The following is a 24,263-nucleotide window of genomic DNA, read 5'->3' as shown; positions in this document are numbered from 1 at the left end:
TTGAAAGCATTCTCTCCAGATGTCACTGGGTCAGCATTTGTAGTACCAGAGAGACCACTTGCTGTGAAACCTTCAGATATGATGGCAATCAAACAATTGCATTTAATCATTTATGAGACTATAATATACCAGGTAGGATTAGGTTATGCTCTGATTGAGGCAAATGAAGAAAGCTGTTTCCCTCCTCCAGGATTTCTTAGCAAAGTTAGACCATAAATGCAAAAGTGCTGGTGGACAAAAACCAGACTCCTTAAAATCTCATATTTTATTTAAGCTTACTGGCTGACATCAATATATAGATTCTAGCTGGTATTTTCAGGACAGGTTCCTCTACCTTCCAACTCTAGGTAGAAGTTATTACATGAAAGAGTGTACATTTTTTTTTTAAAGATTTTTATTGGGAAATTGGGGGGATGGGAACAGTGCTGGGGAATTGGGGGAAGGGGAACAGACAAGTTGCTGTCGTTTTGTTCTTCAGTCTAGTTGTGGAGGACGTTGCTTCACTGGCCCAAGTTGGCACCATCATTGCGCTCTTCCCGGGTGAGGCAGATCAGTTGCTGGCTTCTGGATGGCCGCTCACTGCGGCTGCTGGCCGCTCACGCTGGCTGCTGGCTACATACGGTAGCCCATGGCAACCCACTGCCACAGGGGCTGCAGCCTACGCCCATTGCACGGCAGCCCAGCTCCAGGTTGAGCTGTTGTTCAGCATCTTAGCTGTGGAGGGCAGTGTCACTGGCCCTCACATGTGGGATCCGAACCGGGGCCTTCTGGCATCCCAAGCCAGTTCTTAACCATCGCGCCACTCGGCCGGCCCAAGAGTGTACATTTTTAAAAAGCAGGATGAGGCACTTTTTGTGGGATTGCAAAATAATACCATTATTCTGGAGTGCAGCAGGCACTTAAAGGGCTTTAAAATATCCATAACTTTCATCCAATTATAAGATTTTATTCCTAGAAAAATAATTAGGGTATACAAAAAGATTCCATTAAAGAAATGATCATCACATCACTCTTTGTGGAAACAAAATACTGGAAACAATTTTATAAATATGACCACAGGGGATTGGTTAAAAAACAAACAAACAATAAATGTCCATGTGATAAGAGAGTATATAGCCATCAAAAATGATTTATAGGAGTACATTTATTGTTATAGTTAGATATTCATGGGAAATCATTAAAGAAAAAAGATTACCAAAAAAAAAAATTACAGAGTAACACCATTCCTTTAAAATTATGTGCCTAGGGCCAGCCGAGTGGTACATTGGTTAAGAGCTGGCTTGGGACGCCAGCTCTGAGCAGCAGGGCCCGGTTCAGGTCCCATATGGGGGCCAATGACACTGCCCTCTACAGCTAAGATGGTGAACAACAGCTCGACCTGGAGCTGGGCTGCCGTGAGTTGCTGGTGATGGCGTAGGCTGCAGCCCCTGCTGCAGTGGGCTGCCATGAGCTACAGTGTGGCTGGCAGCCAGCGTGAGTGGCTGGCAGCCGGTGTGAGCTGCCAAGAGCCGCCATGAGCGGCCGTCCAGAGACTGGTGACTGATCTGCTCACCCAGGAAGAGTGCAATGATGGTGCCAACATGGGCCAGTGAAGCAACGTCCTCCACAACTAGACTGAAGAACAAAATGACAGCAGCTTGTCTGTTCCCCTTCCCCCGATTCCCCAGTGCTGTTCCCCTCACCTAATTCCCCAATAAAATCTTAAAAAAAATAAATTATGTGCCTAAATATACACAGAAACATTTGACACAGATACATTAAAATATTAATGCCACTAGGATTATAATTGATTTTAATTTTTTTCTTATCCATGCATTCCATCTTTTCTATAATGAACATATGTGTTCTTTTATAACAAAGAAGTTTTTACAAAAAAGTGAGAGTGGGGAAGTAGGAAAACCAGGGACTAGAATATTCTTCTTTCATTATGTGGAATTAATGTCTACTTTTGACCTTCCCTGCATACCTTGAGAGCTTTACATGAAGTGCCTTTCATATGGCAGGAAAAAGCCCTGCTGCTCCTGAAAACTTTCTTTCAATTCTAAGCAGCCATCCCACTCATCATCAATATCATCTTGGAGTTCAGGGTCATTCAGCTCCCTTGACTTCTATCAAAGACTATAATATCTCAATAGGTGCAAGCATAAAAAACTACACAGACACTTGACTGAGAACAAGGCAGCAAGGATACGCCTGCTGAACACTAGGTGTAGGAACAAGCCAATGGGATTACCTCTCACTAATCTTTTTAGATCAAGTCATCAGATTTTCACAGATTTCAGTTCTCTTTCAGAAGAGAGTCCCTGGTCTACTTCATATAAATAGATTTTTAAGGATATTAGAATCTGAAATAGTCTAAGCGTTCACTGTTGATTTTTGTTTGACACACACAAAGGAAAATAATTCCCCTTCCTTGAAGCCTCCTTTCCCGGAGCCTTAACGATCAGCTGCCAAATTTAGCCTTGGCTGCATCTCTACCATGTCTATTATTCCTCCAGGCTACTGATGTGAGGCCAGATCTCACCCCCATTTAGAGGGCACAAGAGCAGATGTCTTGATAAAAGGGAGTTGGTGAACCTCTACCAAAAAGAGCCAGGAGAACACACTGAACTTACTGAATGGAAACACCCACCTTCATGGCTTGTGGTACTTAAAGTGCATTCACACAAAAGAATCAATGGCATTGGTCATAGTATATGAGAAATAAAAAGACGAGAAGGAGTCGTAGAAAAGACAGTCAAAAGATCAGCTGCTCATTAGAATCACTGGGGGACTTGTTTGGTCTTTTGCTGTCTGTACAAGAATGTTCTTGGCAGCATTATTCATAATAGCCAACAACTGGAAACAACCCGTCAATAGTAGAAATGATAAATGAAAAAGAAATTGAGGTTTATTTATACAATGGAGTATTACACAGCACTAAAAATGAATGGACTACTGCTACGTACACCTCACAAACATAATATTGAGGGGGAAAAGCCAGACCCAAAAGAGATTTCATTTATATAACAGCTCAAAATCAGGCAAGATTAATCTATGGTATTAGACGTCAAGGTAGTGGTTACCTCGGTTGTGTAGTAACTGGACAGGGGCTTAAGAAGGGCTTTCTGGGTGCTGGTGATGTTCTGTTTCTACATGTAAGTGCTGGTTATGTAGGGGTGTTCAGATTGTGAAAATTCCTTAAGTTGTATACTTAGGATTTGTGTATTTTTCTTTCAATCAGATATCCTTCAAGCAAATGTTTTAAATTCAGATTCCTGGGTCCTAATGCAGATCTACTAACACAGTAGGTTATACATTTCCTGGGGTATTCCCATGTATAGCAAAGGCTGGGAATCACTGGGCCAGATGACCTGCATCTAGAGCTGTGCTGGAGCCAGTCCTTATCAGCCCATGAGAACCAACTGCTAAATTTCTAGGGTTTTTACAAGCCTATTAAAGTAGGATCGATATTAAAACTTGAATTATATAAAGTTTTGATTAAATAAATTATACTGAAAGCAAAGGTACTATATGCTTGTAAAAAATCATAATTTTCTATTTATCTCACTGTTAACCTCAAAAATGTTATTTATGCCAATTTTATCTGTATGGTGGAACTACTATTATAGTAGTGTGCTACTGTGCCATCTCTTCCCAACTTGATGCTTAGTCACAATGAGAGCCTGAAACTGGCAACAGTGGGAGTATTTACACCACACAAATTGGCAACCACTACACAACAGCTTTAATGTTCTGTTGATTGTCTTGACCTATGAAAATGATTAAAAATGTTAACAATGCAGATTAAATTACAAAGCGTGTTATATATGTAGATGTTACATTGTGAAAAGTACTTTTAAGAAAATATATTATACTTACAGTATTTAAAAGCTATTATCTGGTTTAGCAAAGGAGTCGTTTATATCTTTGATAAATGATTACGGTTTTGACATATGTCTTTGTTGTTGCACTTTTGTCTTACTCATTAACATAAAGGACAACATCAGCTAACATTTATATGGGAATTAGCCCCTTCATCAGTTGTGACATAGGGTAGGCTATGGATACAAGAGTTCAGCAAAAAGCAACGAGCATGCTGTGAAAACCAATCAGTTGTATGGGATTTACAAGAAAGAGTATTATATATTTTTGTATTATTTGTAAATTGTATGCTACACACATTCCTTATGTCAGTAAAATTTATAATCAACTTATGTAGGCACATAAATGCATTCTTTTTTTTTTCCAGAGAGCTAGTTGATTTACCAGTGCAACTCTGTCTACATTCCTTCCATGTTTAAGATTCCATGAGTCTCTATTAAGAAACAAGCAAACAAAATAAGGTGGGAGTCTTATGGCCTACAAGACATGCATTTCAGCATAAGATACTATAGTAACAACTGTCCTTTAGAATCTCACCTCGCATAATGTGGTCCTCGGACCAGTGGTGTGGGCATCAATGGGGAGCTTGTGAGAAATGCATCATTTCAGACTTTACCCCTGAACTCCTGAATCGGAATTGCATTTTATCAAGATGCCCAGGTGATTTATAAATACATTCAAGTTTGAGAAGCACTGTTTTAAAAATAAACTCCTTGGTATGAACTGAAACTGATCAAACCAATTTGAGATGAGTATTAATAATAAGATTAGGACAATCTAGCAATTTGTGACCTTTCAGCATTTCAAACCAGTTAGGCCACTTCCTAGCACGGGGGAAAATACAAAATTGCTACCCCTAGACCAAAAGAAAAGGGCATATATTTTGTAATTTGCATTTGTCAAATATTGAAAGGGAAATTGGACCATCAGGAAAATAAAGGCTGTTCTAGGCTACTTGGATTATTAATTTAAAAAGGGAAAACATGTACAAGGAAGAAAAAAAATCACAACAGTAGCTTCCCTCTATGTACGTGATGAACAGGACATGTTGCCAAAGACTTAGTTCCAAAAATTCAAAGCAGGGCAGCAAGTGCCACATGACCAAGTGTGGCAGCTGGGGAGAGGAGTGTGATGAAACACTTCCCAGAGATGTAATGTAGGCCAGGGTAGTTATCCAGTGTTGAGGGCAAAAGGGGGAAATTGTAGTGCTTATGCTTTTCCTACCAATAGACCAGGCAGCAACAACAGGACAAAAAGCAAAGACAGCCGGTGCATGGAAAAGACTCAACGCTAGAGTTAATTGAAATGATGGTAGGACGAATGTCACATATTTTCAAATTGAAAGCAAAAAGGTTCTGCTGGCAATAATATTCTCTGGAACGATTTCTTAGCTATTTGGTTGAAAATAGTGTAGTTGCTCCGAGATGCAAAGGTCTCCATGGAAAACATGCTAGATACCTAAACAGTGTGCGGAAGGAAATGGGAGCCACAGATCTCCAAGACGACCTTGGTTTTAGTTTGTGGCAGAAACTGGAACAGTAAGATAATTCAAGTAAACTTTGGCAACCCAAGAATGTGAGGAAAACAAATTGTAATTGCGACCAGGCCACTGGTACCCAGAGAGACTATTGGGCCTGTTTTAGCTCAAGAAAAAGCCATCCTTTGCAATATCAGAATTTAAATGACTCTAGTACATCCAGGGGCAAAATGATATGACTGCCCTCATGTGTTTTAACATTTTCCCTTGAAATAACCTAGGAAGGCTAAGAAGCGAACTAACCCTTATTGAGCACCTACTATGTGCTTGACATGTGTGATTTTGTAATCTCCTCATAATCCTCTGGGGGAAGTGATACTGCCCCATTTTACAGATCAGCAAAATGAGGTGCAAAGAAGTAGTATTTCGCCCATGTCACGTAGTTAAGAAAAATCTGGAGCTCCACAGACAAAGCTGAAAAGCTCCCTACTTGATTAGAAGAGATTACTCAACAAAAACAGCTTGTAAAGTATCAGAGTACAGGGCTGTGATGTTTTGAAGGCGAGGAAAGGCCTGTTCTATATTGGTGTCGATGAAGGTAAGTGAGGGTTCTTCTAGTACCCAACCTATCTTTACCATACTGGATCCTCTTATCACCCATTTCTGGATGTATCTTAGGTTTTAGATGTATTTCATACTTGACAGTTGTAACTTTGGCATAGTTGGAGGGTTTAGAAGACTTGGCACTTTTCAGGCAGTGTTATGTAATAGAACTGAGCTGTGGGCTCAGAATTGGAAACCTGGGTTCAGTTCCAGGTGTGTCACTTATTAACTATGAGAGTGGGTGAGTTATGCCACTTCTCTGGGTGGCAGTTTTTTTTTTAACCTACCTGAGGTTGGATTAAGTATCCTTAAGAACCTTTCTGGACATATGATTCAACCCTCTGTGACTCAATGGTTTAAGATAGTGACTCCCATCAAAATATATTTGAAATGACCTGAAGCGTTAACAAATCTGTCGAGGCAGGCCTGCTACGTGGTTCAAATTACATGAAAAAATTTTTTAAAAATCACAAGAATAATTATTTAACTCCTATTCTCTACCATCTGCAAGAGTAACCTGGAATGAAATGGTATATAGTGTGTTTTTTTTCCCCCCTAGGCGTTCCTTTAAAATGAATATATGTATTCAAGTTCTTAGACAGATCTGTGTGCAAACCCAAGCTCTAACTCCCATTAGTTTTTCGACTTAACATATCTGAATTCCATTTTTTGCTTCTGTAGTACTGGAATTGATAATGAATCTTAGCTGTAATGCAGTAAAGTGTCTGTATCTAGTAGGAACTGGTCATTGTTATTCCAGTGGTCATTAGGGATTTGAACTATGATTGGTTAACAATTCAAAGGAAATTTCTCCAGAGGAAACCGGGCCTGAGATGGTAACCTCATTAGCATTGGAACTTGTCATTAACTGTGTCTATGCAATAAATAAACTCAGGTGCAGAATGAAGAAATGTGATTGCATCTTCTGGACCTACTGGCATCTCTCTCTTTTTTTTTTGCAAAACTTTCTCATTCTCCCCTTAGTGGATAAAACCTTATGAAAGACATGCCGATGTACTTGATAGGACAGCAGCTGGAGGGAGTATTTGAGGACCAGGGTGTCCTCGGACATTTGGAAAGGCTATCATTTCAGTGTTTTCATTTGCCCGTTGCCCAATATCTGCCCTATGAGCACAGGAACAAACGATTCTAGGAAGAGGAGGAGGTGAATTTACTTTGTTTATAAACTACAAAACCAAACAATTCTGATGCTGACATATAAATAACCAATCCATACAGATCCCGTTCATTGGAGTGACTGCTTTTTGTCCTCTCCAGCAAAGCTTTCCCTTTCTCTCCGCTCATTATCCACTACTCACACTCTCCCACTTCTGCCCCTTTCTACATGTACTATTTTTTATGACTTACTTTTCCTTCCTTTTCCGTGTGTGTGTGTGTGTGTGTGTGTGTGTGTGTGTGTGTTGTGATAGGAAGCCTGGGTGGAGAAAAGAAGATGAACGCAAGAACAAGATTCAAATCACCCGTACTCTGGAAACCTATTATGTGAAGTCCAGGTGAGGCCTTCAAATAATGAGATTGAACTGCCTATTTTCTAAAAGGAAGACCAACAGAAAAATTAAAAAAAAAATCCTACTTTCTACAGGTAAATTTCCTGAGCAAAAAGCATAGTAAAATTTTAAATGTTTCCAGCCATGTTTTGAGATAAGTCAAGCATATTAACCAAAGCCTTCTGAAGTTCAAAGGGCAAGGAAATGATTGTTAATTAAATTATTATTAGAGATACCATATGAGTTCTAAGGTCTCTTTGGTGCTAACATGTGATTCAGGGTATAATTTTACTCATTAAGTAATTATAGGTTATAGTTGCTATGTTGATATAACTTATGACATACCATTCTCACAACTAACCAAATAAAAGTTGATGCTGAGATTTTAACCTGAAATGGGATCTTCCCAGTATCACAATGCTCTTATGATCTACTTTGTAATGATACACTATGGAACACCTTTCATAGGACAAAGCTGTTACAGGAAAGCTTATAACAACCCCTTAAATGCCTAAAAGTATCTCTTGATGAATTAAACTTTTAGGGCTGTTAGCTTGAGTTGGTGGTGTCAGTACATTTAAAAAAAAGATGAGGGCTGGCTGCGTAGCTCGTTGCATAAGAGGTGGCTTGGGAGCCCGAGCTCTGAGCAGCAGGGCCGCTACTTCAGATCCAACATGGGTCAGTGATGCTGCACCCTCTACATCTAAGATGGTGAACAACAGCTTGACCTGGAGCTGGGCTGCCGTGAGTCACCAGCGGTGGTGTAGGCTGCAGTAAGCTACCATGAGCGGCCGGCAGCCGGCGAGAGCTGCCATGAGCCACAGAGAGCGGCCGGCAGATGAACGATCTACCTCATCTAGGAAGAGTGCAATGATCACAATACCAACATGCGCCAGTGAAGCGACGTTCTCCACAACTAGACTGAAGAAAAAAAGGACAGCAACTTGTCTGTTCCCCTTCCCCAATTCTCCAATGCGGTTCCCCTCCCCCAACTCCCCAATAAAATCTTTAAAAAAAATGACATATTAAGGTTTTCTTTAGTAATTTGTTCCCCATTTTACTTTCTAATGATTCCTTTGTATAATACTCCCTAAAAAGATTAACAACTGTCACAAATTCTACAAAAAGTAGGGAAGAGGTGGGAGAGAAGGCTATCAACCCAGGCAAAAAAAAAAAAAAAAAAAAAAAGCCCTACTTAGTCTTTCACTATTGGCCATTTTCAAGACTTTGGTTGGGACTTATCTATTATGCATCAAAATCTATTAATATTACATGGCACATTTCAGACAAACCGAGTTTCCAAAAGGAATACAGTATTTTTAGACATACTGCTAAATCGTAATGCTTTCTCAAAGATGCTGTGAAGATTCAAATAGCTCACAATTTTGTTACAATGCTTTTGAAGCAATAACACCTTTGAGCTTGAGATACTGTAATTTAGTGGTTCTAGATGACTGCATAATCTCTCCCTGTTCCTTGAAATCCTACATTCTGTCCTTTCTTAAACTCTTACCCATTTATCATCTATTCAGATAAAATATATACTGGAAATTTTTTTCCATGCATACATGGAATTACAAAGTAATCCCACAGGATGGAAAATGCTAAACTTCCCCTAAATGCATCATTGACCTCTCATTCAGCCTTTTGGTATGTATGCTCTTGATTTATTCTCTAATTTTTCATATATGGATATTTACTATCTTGCCTTTTAAATCTGTTTGTAAGATCCTTAAGACCAGAGAGCCCATGACAAAACCTTTCTTAAATCTTTGACCATGTCATGCTAGAAAGTACTCATGAATACATATAATTTCAATGTTTTAATTAAAATAAAATTTATTCTTTTGCAACAGCTAGGTAATTGAATGTTATTATATGAGCTGTAATTACCAAGTTATCTTAGGTAAGTCACTTAACCTTTCTTGGACCATTTCCCTATTGGAGAAGAATTTTTCAACTAGAGATTTTAGCTTTTAGAGTAAGATAAAACTATTTTTTTAAAATCCTATTTCTTCCACTTACTAGAACTAGGAATTGAACATAACATCTTACCTCTGTGAATTTCCAATTCCTCATCTGTTGTTTGCGGATCAAGAGAGTGGTTTTATCTCACAGGGATTTTTTTTTTTTAAGATGTGGAATGAGGACATAAATGTAAAGAACGCAGCACATTACCTGAACTTTGGTTCATGCTCATAAATGTCAACTATTATTATATCAAGTTTCTTCTAGCTCTAGAGTGCTAAGATTAGGATAGAAGTAAAACTTTAATTATCAAGCACCCAGATCTCCAGTATATTCAGCTTTTCAAGTACCATTTTGATCCCTCCAGCCCTCTCAAAAAAGTCTTATAAAGGGCAAACTGATTCAAGGTTCATTTTACTCACAGAGTAAATAGAATAATTTAATAATATTTGAACGTATGATCTTCATAATTAAGTCCATAAAAAATGACAAAGACAAATTGTTTTAAGACAAATGACTAAGAAACCTATTCTAAAATGCATGCTCACAATTAGACAGAAGATGTCATCAATCTGTGGTCATGGGTTTGCATAAAGACACTAACCTGGCTTCCTGGAAGTGAAGAACAGAACACACTGCTCACAGCTGGACTTACCTACATAAAAGAGAGAAGTACTTGTAAATCCTGCTGCTTGCCAGAAGCACATGGGGAGCTACTAAAATTTTCAACATATATTGTTTTCAATCCGCTTTACTTTTGGTAAGTGCTAGTGTTAGATTGGCATTTCTTTGGGTCAAATACATCCTGAAATAGCTAGGTTAACATTTTGTAGCATTTGTGAAAATATATGTCTGAGCATTTGGGATGTCACACACACAAAAAAAGCATTTGGCCACAAACCCAAGGATGGAAACAAGTAAAATCTTAAAGGCGTTTTATAATATAGAAGTCATAGAAGCAGACATGCTATTCCTCCAAAATAACATTTTTATACAATATTATCATAAGGAAAAGACCGAACGATTGGTTTTTTTCTATTCAATAATATTTGAATAGTTAATAAGTTGTGTTATAGAGTCAATGACATCAAACTAGCTGTGTTTCCATTGAGTTGTCGGAAAAGTCATGACGCATTTTTGCAATGAAAAACATAAAAAAATGCGTCATGACTTTTCCGACAACCCAATATTTCTATCTCTTGATTACACACAACCTTTTGTAGTTCAATGTACACTACCTTGAGAATTTGGGAAAATAACAATCAATGGGCAATTTTAGAACAATACCGACGACCATGATTTTATTGCTTCCTAATGCTTTTTTGATCTTCCACATTGGGATGAACTGGTTAAGCCCCTTTCCCCCTAATATGTCCAAATATAATCCAGGAATCTCAAAGGAACCTTGTTTAATATAATAATTTACTGCCCACTCCACCTGCAGAGTAGTATGCAGACATTATTTATATTGAAAAGAACTTGGTGCTTATTTTCTAGCAAACAGTGACTCGCTGAGACATCTACAAAGTTATTGGGAATGAAATATAATTCCAAATTTCTAAAGAGTTGTTTGTACACAAACTTAGTGTTTGTTTGAAAAAGCTTAGAATTTGCCTGAGATCAAACAAACACAGCCTATTGGCTATTGGCTATTTACATCTGCTGATAGTGAGAGAACATTATACAAAGATGAAAACTAGTGATAACATTATTTTTGCAGTTTAGAGAGGATACACAATACAGTGTAGCATATGCAGCACAGCTCGGTTGGGGGTGGAGGAGCCCCAAACTAGTGAAACCTCAAGTTCGATTGGGGTCCAACAGCTGTGTGAACAGCACATATTGGGGGGAAGTTCAAAGTCAAAGCAACTCTTCTGGTCTTCCTAGATCTTCCCAGGAAGGTCTGGGTGGCTTTGTGTATGTATCAACCTTCATGCATTTTTATTTTTTCCCCAGCAAATCTGTACAGTCAGCTCGAAAGGCACAGCTTGTGTGCTGACATGCAAAGCCAAGTCAAAACCCTGTGCTTGGCCCTCCCTTCTAACTTTCTGGCTCGTCCAAGTCTAAATATTGACATTGCTCCTCGGTTGAGATGTTTGATACTGCTGAGGATAGAAACAACCCAGCTAACAGTAGGATCTAATATATTTTTACATAGTTGTGCCTTCCTTCCACTTCTTTTTTTAGAGAGGAGGTTGGATTCCCTTGTCTGCACACTTCCCCCTACCCCCACCCCACTGTTCTCCCCCAAAACTGAGCACACGGAGACAAGGTAAGGTGTTTTGCAAGCCCCTCACAGCGGCTCCTACTGTTGCCACAGCAACTCACAACAGACTCCCTAGACACTAGGTTGGGGGTGGGAAGAGCCAAACTGTGGGCTGACCAGTCAACTCCCGTGGAGGGGCAAGCGCCAAAGGGACGAGCGTATCCCCCCACCCCCTCCCGCCCCCCTTCAAGGCCTCCGGCTCCCTGCCACTGTCCTTCCAAGGAATATAGCCCTCTGGTCGGCGCAGCACCACCCCCTCCCTGGCGCAGCCACCCTGCTAAAGGTGCCTGTTGTTCATTTTCTCAGCTCCAAGTTAGGGGTGCGGCTGTGCGGGCGCTCCTAGAAATCTCTTCTGTTTGCCTCTGATGTGAGGGTTCCCGGCCTTGCGGAGAGGCGAGGGCGCCTCCTATGGCACTGGGTCCCACAACTCACTCTCGGGACGCTGCTGGCCGCGTGGCGCGGTCGCGGCCCCCACATGCCACCCGCTGGGGCCGGGACTGTGGGGGCTCCGCGGCGGCTCTTCCGAGAAGAAGTTTCATACCATAGCGCACTCACGACACAGAACCTACCCTGAAGTCAAGCGAGACGCGAGCTCTCTCCGCCTTCAAGGGCTGGGGGGAGCGGGAAGGGGGGGCCCCCGCCACTCAGCAGCAGCCACGACTGCGCGCGGTCGCGGGTGTGCGGGGCCCCTGAGCGCGGCGTGCCGCCTGCTGCCCAACTTTGCACAAAGGCAGCATGGCACTGCCTCGCCTGGCGGGCTCGCCCAGCGCCGCGGACGCTCTTTCCCGTACAGGGCGAGAGGGGCTCGCCCCTTTTCATCCCCCAGCCCTCCCCTTCTCCTCCTGCCCCCACCCCGCTCCCAGGCGGGCCAGCTCCGCGGAATAGAGCGCCCGGCACCGAGCTCCGCCGCGGTGGCGGCAGCCGCTCGCACTGTGACGTTAGCAGCCTTCGCGGCTATTTATATCCACACGATTGGATTTCATTCATGAAACCAGGGCCTGGTGTGTCTGTGCGCTGGGGCGCCGGTGGCGAAGGTGCCTCAGCTTTACGCATACCCGCGTGGCCCGGGCTGGGAGGCAGATGGTCCGGGAGAAACATGCACGGAACATCGGAGACCCCGGCCCTTCTCCCGAAGGGCTGGGAGGGTGGGGGCGGGTCAGGGCGATTTGTGTCTCAGCCACATCCCTAACATTCCACCCATCCCCGTACGACTGCTGGCCCTTTGTCCTCTGGAAAACTAAGTTGGGACACTAACCGGCTGGGCAGCATGGCTTTCTTCCCACTAGGAGCTGACCGGCCGCGGACTCCGAGGGAGGACATTGGCTTTTGTTTCAAAACCGAGCCCAGCTGCTGACTAAGGGCTATGCGTTAGCCCAGCCTCCTCCTCCCCTGGGCGGCTGCACGTGCTGGCTGGCTGCCCCTCTGAGTTCCCTTCTTCTGGGACTTGGCTCTTGGGACCCCCTTCAGGGGTCGTAAGGACGCACCGGCTGCCCTCCACCCGAATAAGGAGGCGATTTACAACCTCCTACAAATGGCTGAGTGAGGAAGTGAAATTGACTTCTGGCCGCTCATGGGTTGTCAGAATCCTTGCAAGCACCCTACAGTCCAGTTCTCCTCCTGAACTCTTCTCACTCTTCCAGGCCGACTGTGATAGGATGGGGTAGTTTTCATGATTCACATAACAAATACTTAGATGTATAACAAATGTCAGGTACCCACCCTGTCAAGTTCTAAGGAGGTGACAATGAACACAACCAAGCTGGCCCCAGCCCTCAAGGAGCCTTCAGTCGGCCTGCTAAAAGTAGTGTGCCTTAAACTCCTCACTGCCAGCCTATGAAGTGGCAACTGGGGAATAATGATATTGACGTGTTCAGCTACCTTAGGAATGTATTCATTCAATAAACCTTCATTGAGGAGGCTGTGTTCCAAGGGCTGGAGATGCGAAGATGGCAACAATGGGTCCTTAGTCCTCAGGGAGTGCTCAGGTAATAGGTTCTGCGGTATTGAAGGGCTGGGGAAAAGGGAGCCATATTGCATTGCTCCATATTTTATATCTCTTTGCCATATCCTTCAAGAAACAGAATATCGGAAAAAACCCTAAAAGCAAACAAACCTCTCTGTCCCTCAGTTTCTTCCAGGAAACCATCTTCAGTTTCCCAGATGGAATATTTACGTTCCCTTCCCAGGCTCCCGAGGTGTTTTAGTCCACTGGATAGTCCTATTCTTCCCCACAAGTTTATATTTCCTTTAGAGACAAAGGCTTGCCTGGTGCTCTCTGAATCCCCCAGAGACTCCAGAACATAGTGAAATTCAATGTTTTTACAAGGAAAGGTATTAAGGGCAACCTGCTTCGTTCAAGCCTTCCTCATTAAATTGTCTTTGGAAGTGGAGTTATCAGTCCCTAATCTTTGATTCCTGGAAGAGAAGATAGTAAAAAGTCAGGTACAGGCTCCACTCTAAGGACTTCCAGACAGATACATGAGGGGGTGATCATTTACTTGTCACAAAACTGACCTCCCTCACTCTATTTAAAAATGATGACGGTTTGAAAGGGTTAATCAATATACATGGTTTTCAGGAACACATTTCTTGGGGAAAGTTTATTAACCCTGTTCACTCCTAGCAATCAGTCCTCTTTATTGCAAGCTATTTCTTCTCAAACCACCCTGGGAGCTAACAAATAGGGTAGAAACGCAAAAGAAATGGGAATCAACATGTACTGCAGCTATCGTACATGGCAGGCAATGGGCTAGCAGGTTTAAAACATATTTCCTTAATCTTCACAACAACTGTTGGGGTAGATGCTATTATTAGCATAACGATTTTGTACGCGAGGCAACTGAGGCATGCAGAAGTAGTTTTCTGAGGTTCTGACAGTTGCATTTGCACCTGGATCACCCTGTGCCAAGGCTTTATTTTATCACTAACCTGCTTTTTGACATCCTGCTTTTCCTCAGTTTCTTTCATTTTCTCAGTTATAAATTTAAAAAAGTTAAGTGGCATGCTTAAGCAAGGCAGGTACTAGGGCCAGAAAGACACCTATACAAAGACCCCAGTTGGCATTTGGATGTTCCCCACCACCTCCAAGGGGCACTGAGGCTCAGATAGGCCTTCCTGGAATTGCCCAGCTGGATGCCTAAATCTGAGGGAAACTGACCACAGCTACTTTCAGGAAAAGAAATTGGTGTAAACAGTAATTTAGATATGGCAGAGGAAAAGTCACTGTTCTAGTAAGTCCTTCCGAACTAAGGCAGTGATCTGAGAAAGAGATTGCCACAATGGTGATGTGTAGCTCCCAAATTTTACATATGAAACCCCGGATTCTGGAAGAGTTGGAGAAACTGGCAAGGAGTACAGGCTCTGTTTTGCCAACAGGAAAGAAGAGAACAGGAACAACAGCAAATGATCTCCAGATCACTGCCATGAATTTATACCTGCTCTTGTTATTACCACAAAATAACTGACGTTTGTATGCTAAAATTGTTGCTTGCTAATAAACACAATACGGTTTGCTTTTAATAAATACAAAATTGGTATTTAGGCTTAATTAAACCAACACCGTTTGTTTAAACATTTTTAGGATTATATTATACAAAGGTGGGCATAAAAACTTTTGAGTAGCTTTAATGGTAAATATTTACCAAAGTCACAGGATTAAAAAAATTCCCATAATCAAGATAGAGAAATGTTTCATTAACACAAAAACACTTCATCACGCTACCTCTTTGTATTTGTATCCCCCCACCAACCATTAATCTGTCCTCCACCTCTAGAGTTTTGTTATTTTGAGACTTATATTAATGGAAACATACAATGTATAATGTTTTGAGATTGATTTTTTTTTTTTTTTTACTGAGCTTAATGCCCTTGAGGTTCATCCAGGATGTTGCATGTATCAGTAGTTCATTCCTTTTTATTGCTAAGTAAATTTCTATGGTACCAGGGGATGCCCATCCATTTACCCATTGAAGGACATATGAGTAATTTCCAGTATTTTGCTGTTACGAGTAACACTTCTGTAAACCTTTGTATACAGGTATTTGCGTGAGCATAAGTTTTTATTGCTTTGGGATGAATGCCCAAGAATGCAATTGCTGGGTCATATGCTAAGAAACTGTCAAACTATGTTCTAGAGTGGCTGTACCATTTTACATTCTCACCAGTAATGTAGGAGAGATTTAGTTTCTTTGCATTTTCACTGGCATTTAGTATTACAATTTTTTTTAAATTTCAGTTGTTCAATAGGTTTGTAGGGACAACTCATTGTGGTTTTAACTTGGATTTCTCTAAAGGTTAATGATGTTGCACATCTTTTCACGTGCTTTTTTTGCCATCCATATCTCTTTCCTAAAACATCTGCTCATGTCTTCGGCCTATTTTATAATTGGATTATTATTATTTTTTTAATATTGCGTTTTGGGAGTTTTTAAAAAAAATATATTCTATAGCATTTTCAAATTGCAGATTAACTACTACCTCAAGATAACTCTATTTTCAATTCAATCACTGTGGTTCAATCTTTCTGTTGTCATCAGTTTTATAGAGAATATTCTCAGGTAATTATGTAAAGCATACTCAAGCACTTACATAAAACTCCTGTAGATAGAGTCTTTTTGGTATTATTTTACAAACCTGTATTTCTGTGGTGAGTAATCGACACTCAAATAACAGCTAACACATGGCGGCAGACCCAGGAGTCGAGGCCGGGCCTATGCGCAGGCGCGGGCGTGGGCCCGGGCGCAGGCGCAGGCGCCTCCAGCAGCAGCCAGCGTTCTTGCGACTCCGCTCCTGCTGCAACACACTCCTGAGAGGAAGCCTGCTTTGTGCACCTCTTCCTTCTTGGATTCTGTCATTGGCTGTTCAGAGGATATTATCCTAGGTGGCGAGTTCAGGTGTTACAGAGAATTTCATGGACAGGGACTACTGGAGTTTGAAGACATGGAAGAGACTAAAAACCCACCCTTGCACCTATTTGTAAGAATAGACGTGTCTGGTAGCAAGATACTAAAAAACAGCTGTTGGAGCGGATTCTTGGACTTAACATGGCAGCTTTCACAACAGCCAACAACTTTAACGGTACTCTAAAGATGAAGTGGCTGGTGATACAGTCGACATGCTGGCTCACATTTTTGGGTTTTCTGGCTTTTCAAGGAACACTCCACCGCAGAGCAGAATAAGGCCTCTGGGCGCTGAACTTAAGCAGTGGTTTAGTGGCGACTTTTTTGTACAGATCATCTTGCATGCCAGCTTCCCAAGAGAACTGGGGCTCTAGCTCCCACTTCCACGCAGTGGTCTGGACAGCGCAGGTCCCTAAGGCTGGGTGCAGCTCGAGCCAGTGGTGACAGAAAGGTAAGACCGACCCTATTCTGGGGCTTCTCGTTTATGCTAAGTATTGAAGTATCAAAAAGAAAGTGACCTGACTTTACTGGGACCTCGGTTACTCCGGAAACACTTCCTTGTATTCAGGAACTCTAGCTCTTCTGCCAGAGTAGATACTTCTCTCAGGGGTCAGACTACTCTGGGCAGGAGGATGTCCAGCATTCCATCTGAGGCCCCTTCCCCAGCTTTCATGTGGTTTATATAGTAGCACATGGAATAACCTACTATCATGAACGCTTTCTGTTCCAAATACCACAGGGAGGCTTTGCATAAATTTGTGTTAATATGTCTTGCACCTTGGTAAGAGTGAAAAACCCTTCAGCCCAAGCGTCTCAGCTGTGTGGGGTTTTGACTACTTAGGAATTTATCTCAGGTGTTACTCAAACCAGCTCTTTGAGATCGCTGAAGCTCCTATTTTCTGTCCATTGTCCTGGGATAATCTGAATTATTCTTGGCTGTGGAATCAACTGACAGAGATGTTCTTTACCTAAAAACTAAAAGTGGAAATTCACTCCTAGTCTTGGATTTGTACTCTGGTAATCACTGTCAGTTCTGACGTAGTTTCTAGGAGAAGCTGTTTAAAAGAAATATTTAAAAGAATTTAACTTAAAGAATATATTTCAGTGGTGCTTATATGTATTTATAGATGAATACATGAATACTCAAGCTAATCTAATGGAGCCAATCCTAAAATGTCCATGATTATCCATTTAATGATAAAAGCATTTAAATACTGTGTGCTATTTGGCTGTTTGTTCTATGAAGGCAAAATGCTTTTTACATTGGAGTTCCTTTTTACTGGGCACCAATGGATATAGGCTATCAACTGGAAGTAGACAAATAGGTATCCTTTTCTTATAGCCTGTGAAATGTATTGGTACAGGTTTGCATAAAATCCTTTCTATATGGATCCATTCATTAGGTTTTCGGTTGGGGTGGGGAAAGTTTGGTAAAAATGTGCTTTTGCAAGCTCCACAATTCTAACTACATTCTTCTTCCTGTCAAAATCTCTCTTACCAAGATGGCATTCCACTGGTCTAGCTCAGCATGGGTAAAAGTGGCAAACAGCTTTTATGGTCATCCGTCTGGCTTTGTTTAGTATGGCATTACTAATTGGAAAGCATGTATGTCACAACAGTCTAATGCACAGTGTGCATCGTTGATTTTTTTAAAAGTAAAAATATGACTCTAAACTGGGAAAAAATCTGCATGTGAAAGGAAAATCTGTTTCACAAATAAGCTACATTCCTAATATTTACAAAATGCAAGACTTCAACTTCACCTAGTTAAAAATAGATGACAAGGGGTTGACCAAGTGGCGTGTTGGTTAAGAGCTGGCTTGGGATGTCAGCCAGCTCTGAGCAGCAGGGCTCCGGTTTGGAACCGACATGAGGGCCAGCGACACTGCCCTATACAGCTAAGATGGTGAACAACAGCTCGACCTGGAGCTGGGCTGTGGTGAGTTGCTGGTCATGGCTTAGGCTGCAGCCTCTCCTGCAGTGGGCTGCCATGAGCTACCGTGTGTAGCCGGCAGCCAGCGTGAGCGGCCAGTAGCTGGTGTGAGCTGCAAGAGCCGTCGTGAGCGGCCTTCCAGAGGCCAGTGACCGATCTGCCTCACCTGGGAAGAGCTTAATGATGATACCAACATGGGCCAGTGAAGCAACATCTTCCACAACTAGACTGAAGAACAAAAGGACAGCAACTTGTCTGTTCCCCTTCTCCAATTCCCCAATAAAATCTTTAAAAAAAAAGAAAAGAAATGACAAGATTTCTGTGTCACAGTGTGTTTAAGGCTAGCTCTCCTGCCCAAATGTCTCATATAAAAAACACAAAATTGTTTCACTCATGAAACAAGTGAAAAAAAAAATTGAGCATAGGGTATTGGAAAGCACAGGAAAATGGGGTTGCATTTTGGCCATCCCACTAACTAGCCATGCAATTCTGTGATAGATCCTTAATCCATAGCATCTCAAAGTTCCATATATAAAGTGAAGACAAGAATAATAACTTTGTAAAAAATTGTTAAGAGGACTAAATGAAATAATGTTTGTGGAAAATGTCTTGTGAAATGGGAAGCTCTATACACACTGGTAAATGTAAAAATGGACTCATTATGAGGCCATTTAAAAATACTGTGCATCATAAGGTATCATTTGATTTGGGAGTACCAAAGATCAATCATATAGGAGCTATATCATACCTACAACTCATCCCCCAAATGCTGACTGTAAGCATTATACATAATAGCCTCCATCAAATTCTGTCTATAAAAAAGTTTACTGTTTGAGATTTGAGGTTTTTGCTTTGCCAGTGACTTGCAATTTCTGCATTTTCTCCCACCTATAGAAGTGAGCTAAATTACATGCAGAAACTAGAAAAATAAATGGACTGCACTCACACACACACATACACACAGCCCATTTCAGAAAAATAATTACATCTATGTTCATATCATATTTTTCTGCTTACCAAACATCTCTAATATACACGTCACTTAACCTTCATGATTACCTTGAGAAATATCATCTCAGATATGAGGGATGGGGAAATGAAGTTTTCCAGAGGGTAAGTGACTTGCTCCCTGTTAGCAGAGGGGAACCCAGAATTCTACTTAACCCAGAATTCTACTCCTGATCTTCTGATCATGTGGAAGTAAATATTCTGAAGTAATTTAGTGCATAGTACACTAACTTTTGTGTACGTACACTTCAAAAGGAGTACAGATTTTTTTAGAAACTCCTGGCCTGGAAGGAGACCTACCAGTCCCCAGAAAACTCAATTGTAAGGCTTTTCCTTAATTGGCATCACTCCTTCTTTCATAATGGTTCCTTATCTAAAAGCACCGAGCACCTGACTCAAGAACATCTGATACAATGCACACAATTGTAGTCTCTCCTTAGCTGTATAAATATTTATATTTACCTTATTATTTCACATGACCTCTGAATTACCACTTGGTAAGCTCCCCTTTATGGACAAGTAGTTAACTGCATCACAAGTGAGTGATATAAGCAGTTAAAGACGTTAGATTAATATTGAAGGAACATAATCCCTTAGCTTGTAAGCGTTAGCTGATGACTTCTGGCATCAGGCACAAAATCTCACTTCCTAGCACAGCACCAGTCTTAGAAGAAACGGAACTTTTGGTGCAAGACATGGAAATGTCATTGTCTTTTCATCCCCACAGTGCCTTGAACAGCAGTATGGGCACGAAAGCCCATAGTAAATGGTTTCAATAATGGCAAATGATAAAACTTTTACAAGACACCTTGCTTATAACTTCTTCTAGTTGCTCATATATGTAGGCCATCTATGTGACTTAAAACAAAGCTGCAATTTTAAGGGAAAATGATGCTTCACGATTGTATTTGTTCCACTCTAATCGCTGCCAACATTACATTGACCATCTATGAAAAGGCACTTTGAGATCATGAAAATGTTTTGCAAAGATTAAAATGTAATAAACAGGTAAGGTACCTAGTGTGCATGGATCATAATCATAAACACCAAGATTCCCACCTGACTTAATCTGTTAAGTATACTGATAAGTAAGCACCCACAGTGTGTTGGGCAGGATGCTAAATGCTTTCACCCTCACAGTAACTCATCACAGTGACTTTATTAGAAAAAAGTGAGGAAACTGAGGACCAGAAAAGTCAAGTCATTTGCCAGAGCTCAAATATCTATTTAATATCTAAAAATACCTATTATTTGTAGGGAACTCCTCCACAGGGAAGGATTCTACTGTCATATAGTGAGCACTTCGTATTTACCATTCCTTACTCATTCAGTAATCCTGATTACAATGCATGTTATCACGTTGTGTAATTGGAAGACTGATGGCTTATGGCTCCTCTTAAATTCTGATATCAGGCTCAGTTAAAATACCTTAATACTTTATATTTCAGAAACCTCAGGTAGGTTAAAGGTCAAATAGAGTCGAAGAGAGCTCATTTTTATGAGATGACAACTTCAGGACTCTCAGATCCTTGACAAGCTGGTTAACTAATACCTGTGGGTCATTTGTCTCTGAGTGATATCACCTCACCACCACAATGTCACAGAAAACGAATAATCTATGGAAAAATGTACAATGCAATTTCTAACTCATTCCTTGATATTTCCTTAAGAAATTAAATTATTACTCCACTTCCTAATGAAACAAGTGGTATACTACAATGGTTTCACCTTGTGCCAGCAATGTCAGGTGGATAAGCTAAGAGGGGAAGGGTATGCGGAAAAAATTAGCCCATTGTAACAGGTGATGTGATTGTGAAGTGTGATGTAAATACACGTATATGGGTAAGGCAGGGTCTTAGGCTCCTAGTGAGAGTGTATCTTTCCCAGTTACTCAAGTAAAGAATATTCCTTGATGCTTAAAGATCCACATTTATCTAGAAGGGGACCAAGCTAGACACATAAGAACCCGCTAGTTCAAAAGGGATGCTTCTTTTTCATTCTTGGCCAATCCGGAAGCCATGTTGAAGACCCTGGGTCCCTCCTTTCTCTAAGTTCCAAGGCATCTGAAGGGGCAATGGTATTTGTGTGAGATGGATACTAAGCATGACACTGAATGAAAAGTTGTACCCAAGTGGCTTTTTCTTAGCAGTGTTCCATACTCCAATCCAAACAGTACCTATTTTTTAATAGTAAAGGCGATATAACATTTACTGTGAATATAAATGCTTCTTCCGTTTTCTATAAAAAGGAACCTATCACAACTGTTGATCTTGTGAGCAGTGCTGTTTGTCCTGTGTAATTATTGCTGGGCTTGATGTTTCTTCTTAACACATTTGAGGTGGCTAATGGATGAAAAACATATATATCCTGACGATAGTTTATAAATAGATGCACATAGGCATACAAAAGACTGTCTGGAATTCTCTTGAAACTTGTACTCTTGAATAGTATAAGGTAACTAAGACACTGGGAAACACTGAAGTTCCTTCTGAAGGTTAAAGGAAATATCAACTTATACCCAGTTTAATTTAAATTTAATGTGTTTTATTTTATTGTGATTTTATTAATTAAAATGTGATTTCATTAATTAAATGTGATTTCATTAATTAAAATGGCAAACTTAGCTAACTCTATAATTTAGAACACCAGTTCATCGCCAATTTTGAAATTGATATTTTTTGGCCCTACCAAATATGGTGGACAACAATAAAGACAGCCTGTTGTGAGTCCAGTGGTTCTCAACCTTCCTAATGCCGCGACCCCTTAATACAGTTCCTCATGTTGTGGTGACCCCCAACCATAAAATTATTTTCGTTGCTACTCTATAACTGTAATTTTGCTACTGTTATGAATCGTAATGTAAATATCTTTTTGTTTTCCGATGGTCTTAGGCGACCCCTGTGAAAGGGTGGTTCGACCCCCAAAGGGGTCGCGACCCACAGGTTGAGAACCGCTGGTCTAGACCATTGGCTTGAGAGTTAGATAATGAGAACTCAAGACTGATTGTTATCAGCTCCTTGTGGAGGAATTTCCTCAAGCAAATCCAGTCACTCCCCTTTAGGGTTCAGTTTCCTCATCTGTAAAATGAAAGCACTCAGACTGGAATAAAAGAGTTTATTTCAGCCTATAGAGTTCCAGAGGGATTATATTATTCATGTTGAAATTATTATAAAAAGACCAAAGATACAGAGTTTCAAAATGCGCCTTACACTTTCGTTACTATGAAAGATTCAAACAACACATTCAATAAGCATCAATGAATTTCTTCCATGAACTTATTACTACATGTAAATTAAGCTGAGTTTCATTAATTACTTACTACTGGCTTCCATTTGGCTTGGGATTAGGGTTGCCAGATAAAATACAGGACAACCAATTACATTTAAATGTTCCATGTAGTATTTGGGACATACTTATATTAAAAATTGTTCATTATTTGTTTGAAACTCAAATGTACTGGGTATCCTGTATTTTTATTTGCTAAATCTGGCAACCTGGTAGGAAAGGGTGAGGAGAGGGGAGAGAAATTGGGTGGAAGGAAAATAGAAAAAAGTCATCTTTGGAATGATCAAATAGTGAGTTCTCTCAATAGAAAATGATAAAATAAATTAGTCAAATAGCACTTCCTAAAGTATATTGTGTGGGACCAGTCCTGAGTGAAACTCTGCTAATGAAGGGGAATCCTCCTTTATTTATTTATAAATGGTCAAGTAAATTTGGGAAATACTTTGTTTTTTTATCCTCTTCTTAAAGTTATATTTCTTATTGAAAGACTACTCGGCATTTATATGTGAAAGGAAATTATGCATTTATAAGAAGGAAATAGTGTTGTGTTGAGCTGCCCTTATTTGACTAAGTAACCCTTCTCTGTGATCTTAGACTACTCATCAATAATCCACAGTGTTCCACTGAGCACACTTTGTGAACATCAGAGTAAATAATACAGAAACAGTGTACTGATGGATCAGTCAGTTCAGACAACTTAACGTGGAAGTTTCCTTCTGATTGGGCAGCAATGTGGGTCTTTGCAGTCAATTATTCAAGGAGTAGCTGCCACAGATAATTGCCAGCTATCTCGAACCACAGATAATTGTCAGCTATCATTACATAGCACAAATACATTCATTTAAATTGCCAGTCCAGTACATACCAGCGATGCTGATTATAAAACACTGTAATTAGTTAGGGTAGCATAGAAGCAGTGTCCCAGCATTGGAAAGCATTCTCTTAGTCTAAATTTGTGGTCTATAACTTGTCGGTGGTAGACTCAGTAGGGTCCAGTGTTTGATGCAAAGGAAACGTGAACCCATATGTGCATTTGTTTGCTGTTTGAAAAAGAACATCACTATTTTGAAAATTAAGTGCATGCTAACATGGTTGATGAGGTGTTTTTCATTTAAACATGTTATTAAATTCATAACAGTTTTGAGCAAACCACTAATTTTCTCCATGAACAATAATGAATTGTCATGTGGGATTCTACAAGTTTTACAGTGGGCCTCATTTCTTAATAAGCTGGTAATACTCTTCTGGGTGACTTCAACTGTTCCCAAACAGTTTTGTGCAGTGGTATAACCACCACTAAGTCTTAGTGTCAACTCCCAGTCCTTCCTTCTACCTTCAAAACCAAGCTGAATCAAATGCTAAATGATACTGAGAATGCTAAAAGGCAGGTGTTAAGTGAGTAAGTAAGTGTGTGTGTGTGTGTGTGTGTGTGTGTGTGTGTGTGTGTGTGTGT

The 24,263-nt window shown here is 40.7% G+C and overlaps 2 protein-coding genes across 7 annotated transcripts in view; one reads left to right on the top strand and one right to left on the bottom strand.

Moving 5' to 3' along the window:
* RHOBTB1 (Rho related BTB domain containing 1) overlaps positions 1-24,263 on the bottom strand; it is a 146,552-nt gene that overhangs the window by 51,992 nt on the left and 70,297 nt on the right. Inside the window, exons 1-2 of one of the 5 annotated variants that reach the window (XM_019638386.1) lie at positions 12,942-12,986; positions 10,025-10,075 (exon numbers count right to left, since the gene is read on the bottom strand). The exons of 1 other annotated variant lie outside the window; for it this stretch is intronic. The gene's annotated coding sequence lies outside the window, so the exon portion shown is untranslated. 3 more of the 5 variants (XM_019638385.1, XM_019638387.1, XM_019638390.1) reach the window with 3 other exon arrangements.
* The window catches only part of CABCOCO1 (ciliary associated calcium binding coiled-coil 1), a 793,651-nt gene continuing 785,854 nt past the window's right edge, over positions 16,467-24,263 (top strand). Inside the window, exon 1 of one of the 2 annotated variants that reach the window (XM_019638396.1) lies at positions 16,467-17,035. The gene's annotated coding sequence lies outside the window, so the exon portion shown is untranslated. The remainder of the gene's footprint in view (positions 17,036-24,263) is intronic. The other variant, XM_019638395.1, reaches the window with a different exon arrangement.

This window comes from Hipposideros armiger, unplaced genomic scaffold (genome assembly GCF_001890085.2).
Source record: "Hipposideros armiger isolate ML-2016 unplaced genomic scaffold, ASM189008v1 scaffold_39, whole genome shotgun sequence".
NCBI lineage: Eukaryota > Metazoa > Chordata > Mammalia > Chiroptera > Hipposideridae > Hipposideros > Hipposideros armiger.
Note: the sequence above shows the minus strand (reverse complement) of the source record. Positions and strands in the feature narration are given on the sequence as shown.